The sequence below is a fragment of the Chanodichthys erythropterus genome, chromosome 11 (genome assembly GCF_024489055.1).
Source record: "Chanodichthys erythropterus isolate Z2021 chromosome 11, ASM2448905v1, whole genome shotgun sequence".
In the NCBI taxonomy this organism is placed as follows: domain Eukaryota; kingdom Metazoa; phylum Chordata; class Actinopteri; order Cypriniformes; family Xenocyprididae; genus Chanodichthys; species Chanodichthys erythropterus.
Genome location: NC_090231.1, coordinates 829,293 through 841,118, shown reverse-complemented (window position 1 = coordinate 841,118; position 11,826 = coordinate 829,293).

The window sequence follows — 11,826 nt, the reverse complement described above, 5'->3', positions numbered from 1 at the left end:
AGTTCCCGTTCTCTCTCTGATTCGTCCTACTCTGAGCGACACGTAGACGGTCTCAGCCATCCACAGATTATCCACAGTAGTGTGGCCCAACGCATACCGAGACGTATAAAGAGATGGGGTTAGTTGTCACAAGATCTGAATCCCAGTAAGATTACGAAAATGACATGACTATATAATCTGAATGTCTCAGTTTCATCATTGATTCAGATGGCTGTGCTTTTATATAAGGACAGCCAGAGCTTGAATCATTTCTCAATCCCACATCATCGTCCTCTCTAGCTGCGCACGTCTTTGAAAACGGCACAAACAATAAAAGACAGTACCGAAAGTAAAATAAAAAATATCAAAGTTTTGCAGTCCTGTTCAAATGCAAACAGACGCTGACACCAGTTCAGCAGACTCTATAAACCCTGAGCTCAACGCATCACTTCCTGTCAGAGGAGCGGCGTGAAGGTCAGAGCGCTGCACACAACACAGCGCTGATAAGACTCTCCCCGGTGTATCTCTCATCACACAGCGCTGATAAGACGCTCTAGGGCACTACACAGGGGACGAGGGCGCGAGCAGGGCCTGACCTTCAGCTGTTATCTGCACACTAACCCAGCGTCTGCATGGGCGGCATGGTTGTGATTGCTGTCTGATCTCAGATCATCTGCGCTTTATAAACACTGATCTCGGGTCAGGAGCTCACGTGCAGAAGCGTGCTGCTCCTCGGGGTGTCAGGGTCACTTATATCCTCGCAGCAGCGCCGCACTCAATATAAGAGACGAGCACATTCAACATCAGCTCAGCAGAGACGCCTGTAGCTTTAACCTCCAGCTAATGACATGCAGGTTGAGGTGTTTGTTCAACACACATGCTAATGAACATATTATGCGCGTTTTGTGCTAACGGCGATCTGTCGTCCAGCATCACAGGGAATAAACGCCTTCGGACAGACACGAACCTTTCAGCTAAACGTTTAACCTTCTGCATCTGCTCATCACGTTCATCCGCCGAGGGATTCACACGTCTGTTTGTCTGACATTAAACAACTTAATTTGATGGCTTTAGTGTTACGCTCATGTAATCAGTGTCTTACAGCGCTGCAGAACAAGCACTGATCCGATCTGTATTCGAATGCACGGGTCTCCGGATATTGTCACAATTATTGATTGATCATCTGAAGGCGGTTATTAAATTTCATCACAATTATTTGAGAACTGCAATATCTCTGCAGTTGTTTAAATTTCAATCACATTTTGCCATACAAATAAGTGACATTTTGAGGCCGTCAAATGCACAATATTGTGTCTCCCCGTTTCCAGTGAAGTGAAGCAGGAGAGTAAAGAATAAAGAAAATAAAAACACTTGTAAAGCACATAATCTAGTGATAACAGCACTCCTGCCTTTTCACCGTTTGTATCACTCCGCTTGAAGCGACTGTCATGGCAGCCGAGCAAATGCACCGTATTTTTTACAAATACTACACTTGTTGTACCACGAACTGCAGCTCTAAGAGTTTTTTAGGTGAGAATGTAGTTGTTTAGACCTGAAATATGTGACTCATATTTAATCATAGCACCTATTTTACAGTTTGTTTAGATGTTTTAAGAGATGTGAGCTCCAGCAGTCCTTCAGTGCTCGAGTACCCGCTGAGAACAGCTTCATCTCGGCCAGTGCTTCAGGGATTTGCCACTGGCTCTTATGTGGTTAAATTTAATCATTTAATATTAAGGCTATATTTAACTTACATCCTGTAGAGCATTGCTTTTGTAAGATTGACTGAATTGTACAGCTGTGTTTATTTCCTTTTGTCATTATAATGGCTATTGTTGTTAATTTAAATATTGTTGTTCAGTAAATATTATTTTATATGAATAATATGTTGTATTTGGTATTGAGAAAGGGTCCATTAGTGCGTAATATGGATTGAGTGAAAGTTGCATTAATACGCCATTAGATGGCGGCGAAGGATGTTGTTTTAGCACTGTATGTTAAGGAAAATTCCCTTAAGTATAAAAAGGACAAATACAAAGATCGCTTTCCTCAGCGGACATTCAAACAGATTTTTATAATGGATATAATATTATGGACATCGACGTGAAGAGCGAATGTTATATCAGACACAGGTAATGCTCGCCCACGATCTCTCTCTCTCTCTCTCTCTCTCTCTACTAATGTTTTATAATTAGTAATGAAGTCTTGGTCAAACAGTCAACTTTAGATTTGAATCTGTGGCGGAAGGAAGAAGTTCTGCACAAAAGAGGGTTTTAAAGACACTCTGTTGTCATTTCTTATTTATTTACACACTCGTGCCGTCGAACTGTTGTATAAAAGCAATATCACACTCGTAGCCATGCGATATAAATGTACGCTGTGATTAACTATGGCCGAACCACAGCTGTGCTGATATCGCACGGCTACGAGTGTGATATTGCTCATTTATATTTATTTATTTATTTATTTGCATGAAAGTAACTAATATGGGCCAATTTTACTATACAATTCCAGGTAAAATATCTTTATGATATTAAAAAATAATGTATTAGGCTTACACTGTGAGATGAACAAAACAGAATAGTTAATCGTAATCATTTTTATTAATACATACATACCTAACGTTCGCTAATCTAAATTCATCCGCTTGACTGCACAGGAAAGCAGCGGTTCCTGATTTTAAATGTTTATAGAGAAACGCGAGTGTCCTGGAAATCCACTCAGAAACATGGATCATATTTAACAATCGTTTGATTCTCAGAGGTGCTGCGGCTGAGCTCATTCATCCTCGTCTGGCGCATTCGCTCAGAATACAGATGTTTCTAACAGCGCTATCGCTCCCACCGACACACGCGGCTAAAGCGGCAGATTTCTGAGGGTGAAGCGGCTCATGTCGTCCCTCATCGGCCCGCGGGCCGCGTCTCCAGCGCTATAATCAGTCCTGCCATATGGCGCTCAGAGGAAACACGCCGGGCGGAGGTTTAATGCGCTTGAGTGAATGATGCTAATCACGGCTGTAAATCTGGGCTAGCCTCTCATGCTAAACAGATGAAGCTGAAGTGGTCTCGCGTTCATTACCTCTGATACGAGGCGCCGTTTCACCTTTTCACTTTATTTTCATGTTTTTCCTCTCTTCCTGATCACACTCTGTCTCTGGAGTCAAACGTGTTTATCCAATCAGCACTGATTACTTCTGCTGTTAATAAAGCCTATTTGAGGCGGTTTTTGATTAGCCAATCAAACGCAGCATGTCGCCTCCTAATGCCGCCGCTTTCCTGTTTCACATCTACACAGACGACGAGCTGGAGCGGCACAGGTACTTCCTGCTGAACACGAAACTCAAAGAGTGACTGAGCCGCTGGACGCATGAGGGCTTTAGATTTAGAAACAAACAAACGTTTTCACTGCAAACACTCTGATGAGATTTAGTCAGGTCAGGTGACTGACCTCCGAGGGCAAAGGTCAGCCGAGAGGATCTCTTCTCTGAAAGCTGCTCTGATTCAGGCCCTGAAAAACTGGGATCGTCCTCCTACCTCCAGATAATCCTATTCATAATGAATAATTCAGGCCTCAGTCATCTTCAAATACATGCAAAACACTGCAAATCATCTGCCCAGCTCACAAATGCATATTAATGAGCAGGCGGGGCTTTTCCATTCTCATCAGCATCTCCTGCTGAAATATGAATGTGTTTCTCTCTGTGAATCCCCTGCATATCAAACGGCAGCGTTTAACGGAAATCATTACAGCAGACAGATGGAAAGCGGACGCTCTTTTCCTTTTTACTTTGAAAGAGCGAGGGCTGCGCGTCAATCAATCAATGCCAGAGAGGCCGACGAATCGTATAAATAATTAAATCGTCTTGGTTAAAAGATTACAGTGAGAGCAAACCGACTCTTATCAAATAAACACATGGAGAACTGCTGGACTCAAGCGTCTTTGATGCTGAAATCAGATTATTGAATTAATCAGCAGCCAGATCCGGTCCGCACTGAGCCACGGAGATTGACCGGACTCGCTCTCTGTCTGTCTGCCTCTCTTCCTCGTCCGTCCGTCCGTCTGTCTCACGTCAAGGTTTGGGAATCAATGTTAGGTGAGAGGGACACACTCATTATCCCATTCATGATTTAATTCACACAGCACACAAACAACCCTGGAACAACTAAACAGATTAACACTCCACACACACACACACACACACGGCAGTGTGAAATGGCCGCCTCTCGGTCTCCATTTTCTGCGCAGGCTCTATTTGGCGGCGTGACGCCCGATCAGTCACTAATTCTCTGTTATTAAAAGCACTTTTTTGCTTCACCTTCGCTGATAATTCAGCATCTATAATGGAGATATTTTCTGCCAATTTGGTTTTGTGTTGGGAATAAAAGCGTCGAGCAGCAAATAATACCTGAACACACAAAAGCCAGAGAACAGGCGTGATTGACTGTCATTAAGTCTGAGAGAATCGTTTATAATTTCAGCGTGTATTAAATTCACAGTTTGATAGGGAAGACGCCCGTCCTGCTGTGCCGAAACCGCTGAGAGAGTTTGACTGCTGGAGAATAACAGCATGCGCTTCTCTGCCAGGACAGCAAATGTCAATGTTTGGATTTTACATCGCTGAAAGTTCCAGAAAACAAAAGCATCAAGCATCCACTGGTTTAAATGTGCTTTACATCAGCAAAGATACCAAATCTGTCTCCTGCAGCATCATGCATCTTATTCACACCTGCAATGTGAGTGCTTAAATCAAGTCGCTGTCAATCATTTTAGCACATGCTTCCTTTCCATGCAAATTAGGCTCCTTTGAAATCGTTTCACAAAAGTCAGCATTTCTGGCCTGGAGAAAATCTACTTCAGTCATCTGCTGATTTCTCATGGTCAACAGGATGTCCTGTTTACAAAAACAAGTGACGCCCTCTGCCCGCCCCCTCCACCCTGAAGCTGTCAATCACTCTGACATCACTCACAGGAGGTGACTGATCCTGCCCTCCGCAGCCGTCAATCAAAGGGACACCTTCAGCGGCCTCTGCAGTGGAGCAGCTCTCAAACCTTCCAAGGCCCAGAAAGGTAGTAAAGACATCATTCAAATAGTCCAGTGGTTCAACCCTAATGTTATGAAGCGACAAGAATACTTTTATGTGCAAAAAATAAACAAAGATAACGACTTTATTCCTCAATTTCTTCTCCCATGTCAGTCTCCTGCGCTGTTTACGCTGTATAGTCAGAACGCAGACTCGTTACTGGCCGGCTCCTGCGTCAGCATCACACGCATGCGTCTGGATCTACCTTTCTGGGCCTTGAAAATGATCGCTGTGTTGCAGTCTATCGGAGGCCAGATAGCTCATGGATTTCATCAAAAATATCTTAATTTGTGTTCTGGGTCTTACGGGTGTGGAACGACATGAGGGTGATTAATTACTGACAGAAATGTCATTTTTGTGTGAGCTAACCCTTTAAGACATGTTTGCGAGAACATTTGCTGAGGCATTTAAACATGCATGAAGACGTGCAGCTGTGAACACAGATAACAGCATGCGAGTACTGAACCGATGGTGAAACTTAGCAATTAATTCGTGAAACGCATGCATGGAGAACCGTGTCTGGGCCTGGTCCGTAGGGATCATGGATCAACTACAATCTGTTTAACCCTGAATATATACATGTTTATATACAGGGCTGTAAAGTGCAAAGTTGAAGCTAGCACACATTTATCCGTGTGTAAACACGAAGTTGCAAAACTGATGACACACTGATCAGAATCTCAGGATAATATAAATATGGCCACAGGTGATTATGTGCTTTGAAAAAAGAATTCTGGTGGGAGACAAAGAGGAATTGGAAGGGGAGGAAAATGGAAAAGAAAAGAAAAATGAAGGACGGGTTATGCTTTCACTCTGAAGAAACTAGACAGCTAAACAAACTTGTTTACTTCTGCAATCCTTATTATGTAAAACTGAAATACAATAAAAAATAAAAGAAATCAATTTTCAAATTGTAAATCAATTAGTTGGATATTTGATATAATCTGCACATGCATATTAGGGCTGGAACGATACTATCGATGCACTGTGATTCGTGGATCGTTTCTGATAATTTCCAATTGCATCTCGAATCGATTCTGAGCTTAGTTTTTAACAGCAGATGGCGCTCTAGGCTATTTTTAACCACATGCTCAAATGCTCATGAAGAAGAGCGCTCGTGCGTTCAGCTGAGTCTGAGAATGTATTTGCACCTCAGAATGCTTTTATGACGTGAGATTAATGTGAACGGTCCACTGCACACACCCCTGTAATTCACCTCAACCTTTTCCAACTTTATGAATGATATTTTATAGAAGGTTGGAGTGGTGTGTGTGAGGAACGGGGAGAGAGCAGCTGTTTCTAAAGCACGCAGTAACATCTGCTGTTGAAAGATAAGCTCAGAATCGATCCGAGAGAGAATCACGACACATACAGGAAATATCAGAATCGATTTCTCAATTCGCAATGCATCGATGTATTCTCCCGCCCCTGGTGCATATACATGTGATGTTGAAGCTTATTATATTACTGTTTACTTGTCTTTAATAATGTTTTAAATTTATGTTATTGAGATGTTTTTTACCTTACTGGAATCGAAACTGGTACTCTATAAACCGAATCAGAATCGAAATCACTAAGATTCAAGCGATACCCAACCCTAGCCACCAGCTGTGATGACATTTGTATTCTCTCCTCGTTTCTCTCTCTCTTATTTTCCTTGCTCTTGTTGATGAAGACACACACACACACACACACACACACACACACACACACACAGGACTCAAAGGTCAGAAGCTGTGCTGGAATGGCACTGTCCTTCATTAGACACTCTGCTTTCACGCGTTCAGTCGCTTTAATTGCACGTGTGAGAGAGATGCAGCTGAAGGAAGATTGAACTGAAGAACAGATCGAGTGGACGAGCGTCTGTGCTTCTGTAGAGACTTAATTAAACCAGGAGAGACCTAGACTTCACGTTCAGCCAATGAAAGGAAAGGTCATAGAGGTGCTGGAGGGCCGTCCGTCTCCGAGCCCTCGAGGGAGGGACGCGCTTTTACCTTCAGGGCCGAGACGCGGCACCAGTCTAATAAAGTTCAATGAAGAACTGGCCTGTTGTGATCAGACTTAAACTACAGCTTCTGAAAACTACGGCTGAAAGCTGGAGGAAACAATGTTCACACACACACATCTGTTACGGGTCCAGAAGGCCAGAAGATATATTAAAGGGGTCATGAATTGAGAAATCAACTTTTCCTTGAGCTTTTGATATATAAGAGGTCGTCATACTATAAGAATATCCTGTAAGATTCAGAACTGAAATCTTCCTTGTTAGTCCAATAAAAGCTTTTATTGACTCCAGACCCAGAGAACGACTGATCCTGTCATAGATAGGTGAAACTCCGCCTCCACTGAAGAAAGCAACGCCTACTTCATCATTGCATCATTAGCCCCGCCCACTGGTGTGTTAGGAGAGAAGAGCGATACAGGACTAAAATAACATTACCTTTCAAAGGATCCTAATGCAGGAGTATGATTATTTATTTTCATCAATGTGAATGTCTCAGTTGAGATTTATTTATTTGTGTTCGGTTCATTTCACTGTGGATTCTTTGCTAAATCAATCTCATTTCCGCGCAAACAGACTTTTAGGATATGAACTGTAACTTATGTCTTATGTCAGTAACTGTGTTCATTCTGATGCCTGATCTGATATTAATGATTCATGTACAGTCACATGATCTTTGTCTGTGTGTCAGTAAATCAAACCAGAGACTAAACGCTCAACTTCACCTTATTTCTCTTAGTAGGATAAAAATAATCTGTTATTTAAACTGTGATTTAATTATATATATAAAGTGATCAAAGAACGCTCCCTTTACAATCTCTGGAGCTGTCAATCAAACAGAGTTTATCAGAGACTGAGATCTGGACTCAAGCCAAAACTCCCATTTTATTCAACAAATCTCTTATTTATATCGAGTTTGCACTGTTAGTTATGATGAAAGCATTGGTTAGTGTGCAGAAACTGAGTTTAATGATGAGATCACTGCTTTCATGAGCTCAACATCGACTACAATGATCATCACTGCAACCTTTCATGCCACGATCTCAATATAATGCCATTGATCTAAATGTAATGCTTTTCACGATAAGTTAACTTTGAGAGCTGTTATGGTAGAAAAGTGCTAAAAGAGATAATACTTGGCTATTTCATATGCAAAGATGTCAGCCAATCACAGCAGTGGGCGTTTACATTCACAAAGACACGCCCCTTAAAACAGAGCGTTCAAATCAGAGGATAAAATCAGGGTAGGAAAAATGCCTTTTATTCCTAAATGATGACCGTTTTTGATGTACAAAAGCATACTAACAGTATAAGCGCACACCAGGAAACAACACAGTTTGTGACCCCTTTAACTATGAGATTAACTCAGCATCTGGATCAGGACGGTCTCAGAGTAACTAAACACTTCAACAGCACCAGATACTGTTGTTCTTTCATCTTTAGTGTCTCACACACACACACACACACTTCTTATGTCAAAATAGAAACACCCTCAGGACAAGAACAAGACACAGTCAAACTAACAGTCTCACTTCAAACAGGAAACACATGATAAATATTTGCTGACGGTCCGTCTCCTGCTGCTCTAACACTTCCTGTGTGGGTTACTATCAGCAACAGGGAAAACAAACTCCACAGAGACTCTTTCACACCTCTGTCTGTCTGTCTCGTGAAGGTGTCAGTTAATAACAATGAGAAGAAGAAGTCAGAACAATAGAAAGACATCAGAAGAGAGTTGAAAGATGATGTGCAGATGTCAGAGATAATCATGGATATGACGAATGTTATGAGATCTCTCAGTCATCAGACGGGTGATTATGGATGAGTATCAGCTGATCTTGGATTTGTTTTAGCTGAGCAAACATCTGACTCTACAACCTTCAGCAAACTGTTTAATTAAATCAAACAATTACTCCACCACAGAACAAATGAAATCACTCAATTTAATGGGCTTTAAACATTCAGTGGATATATGAGATGAAAACAGGTGTAATTATGTGAAACGTGGAGAACTGCTGGTTATATTACAGGTCATTTTTATTTACCCTAAAGCCAACAGATGTGTGTTTAACAAACGCTTCGTACTGACTGAGAGATGTGGACAGACGAGTATGTGACCACACACACACACACACACACACACACACACACACTCACACACACACACACACACTTGTGCGCACACACACTCACTCACTCACTCACTCACTCACACACACACACACGAGAGTGAGTGTGTGAGTGTGTGAGTGTGTGTGTGTGTGTGTGTGTGTGTCTTCACAACTACATATGAACAAAACTATTGCCTTCTCTGTTTCCGTGGTAACCTCAGGTCTAGTGAGGCGACTGTTATCATATTTGCTGTATGAATAAAACTTCAAAAGGACAGAGACAGACAAACAGAGAGAGAACTGCTGCTGAAGCTCGACAGTCTTCAACATCTACAAGTCTGACGCGTCTGCTGCTCCTGCTGAACCTGGACCTGCTGGATCAGGACTGTCAGACACTGAGTCAGCCTCACAACACTAACCCATCCCAGATAACTCACACATCAGGAGCTTCTGACCCTCACGGACCTCCACCACTGTCCTGTCCGGCACACCGACAAACCCAAACCACTGTCAAGAAGCTTCTGTGTGGTGGAAATACTGCATGGATGTTAAAGGATGACTAAAATAAACATTCTCACATTTCCAGCAAGCAGCCACATTCAAACAGGTTTAATGAAGAAAATATCAAAATAGGTCTTAATCGAAAAGTGAGGAAATAACTTGGATGACAGTAACGGCTCTTCAAACAGTGAATGTGTCGAACGTGTCTTGTGTTCAGCCGAAGAATGAAAGTCATTCAGGTTTGATCAACATTATAGAGAGCAAATGATTTTCATTTCTGGCAGAACCGTGTCTTTAAAACCGAGCGGCGCTGGTGTCTTTATTCTCAGCAGCCTGTCCTGATAATTGCCATTTACATGATTTGCGTTCTTAATTGTAAGTTCCCTGGAAAGACAGCATCTAAGAGCATTACTGCGAAGCGGTACATGATGAACAGCTCAATATATCGCAGTGTTGTAGTGTACAGGTCTCAAAAGAACAAATTACAGGAGCACAAGCCACAGTAAGAGGCTGAAAATGACCCGCAGACTGTCTCTGCCAACCCCGGCTTATTTATTCAGTTTCCTTCCTTCATAAAACAGCCAAAGAACAAGAAATAGAGCTGCTCACACACAAACACACACACACTCTCACAGAGAGACACTTTTACATATACTTTTAGAGATTTTCTTATGTAATTTAATGTGTTTGTCTACACCGATGAGGCATCACCCATGAGCTCTGACAGCTGAAGTGAATAACACTGATCATCTCTTCATCACGGCTCCTGATGGAGATATTAGGCAGCAAGTGAACATTTTGTCCTCAAAGTTGATGTGTTAGAAGCAGGAAAAATGGGCAAGCATCAGGATTTGAGCGGGTTTGACAAGGACCATATTGTGATATCTAGAGACTGGGTCAGAACATCTCCAGAACTGCAGCTCTTGTGGTGGAACCGGAGACAGGGTCATGGACGGCCGAGGAACATTGAAGGCCAGCCTCATTCATTATCCCAGATGAATCGCCTTCGATAATGAACGCGATATTGCGTGGCTCGTCAGTGAACTACGGCTCTGTGTATTAAATGCCGCTCCATTTGAAAGCAGGTGATGGAGATTTAGCGGTAATCAGGGAACCGGCTTTTTTTAATTTGAATGGTCAGGATTATTAATCTACACATCAAGAAAACATGTGAATCATTTCAATTCTACAAGATCTTCTTCTGTTTGGCCTTAAAGCAGGGGGTCCAGTCCTGTTCCTGGAGATCCACTCCTGAAGCAGCTAATGAAGGTCTTCAGGAGCACTTGATCACTACAGACAGGTGTGTTGGATCAGAGTTGGATCTGAAGGCAGATCTCCAGAAACAGGACTGGGCCCTTCTCCAGCGGCAGGTGGGGGACGAATGACACACCCAAAATAAAACGGTTTCTGCTCATGAATCTTTCTGATGACACACACACACACAACCAAGAGTAGCAGCGTTTGACTCAGACTCTGGATTCAGCACTTTGTTTTGAGCTTCTTATCGGTCCATAATACCTGCACTTCTGAGAAGTTTTACAATCTAAACCTATTTCTAATTAAGCTTTGAATGGAATGGAAAATGGCATTTCTAAACCCTTCTAAATGTTGCTCTTCGAGTCCCTCTATACATCTGCAGAAGGCCTGTCAGGAACTGATATCAATCAAAACATGACACTGTGTCAATACTCAAACAATTACAGGAACACCGCTGTGACTAGACGGTAACAGTTCATACAGCGTTCATCATATAGTTCATACAGTTACATCTTGTCTGTTCAAGCAATCTCTTCTTTACAGCACAGATCTTACGGCGGATCCACAGGAGAATATGTCTGTTGTTCCCTACAGAGGGAGTTTCAGCAGGAAACTGAGCTTGAGCTCATGCCAGAGGACAACACACCCGTCAGTACCTCAGAAACTGAAGGCTGGACACGACTCCACTGTAACAGAGTCATATAAACTGGCCATCGAACGACTGAGGATCACAAACACACGTGTCCAACTCACGTAGAAACATGTGCCGTGTTGCTAGGAGACACATGACATTATGAAAACAACAGGTGTGTTCCATTCGACCGCAAGTGCCCTACTGAGTGGACTTCACATGTTCTGTTTGAAGGGCACATCACATGAAGTGGGGAGGGAAATT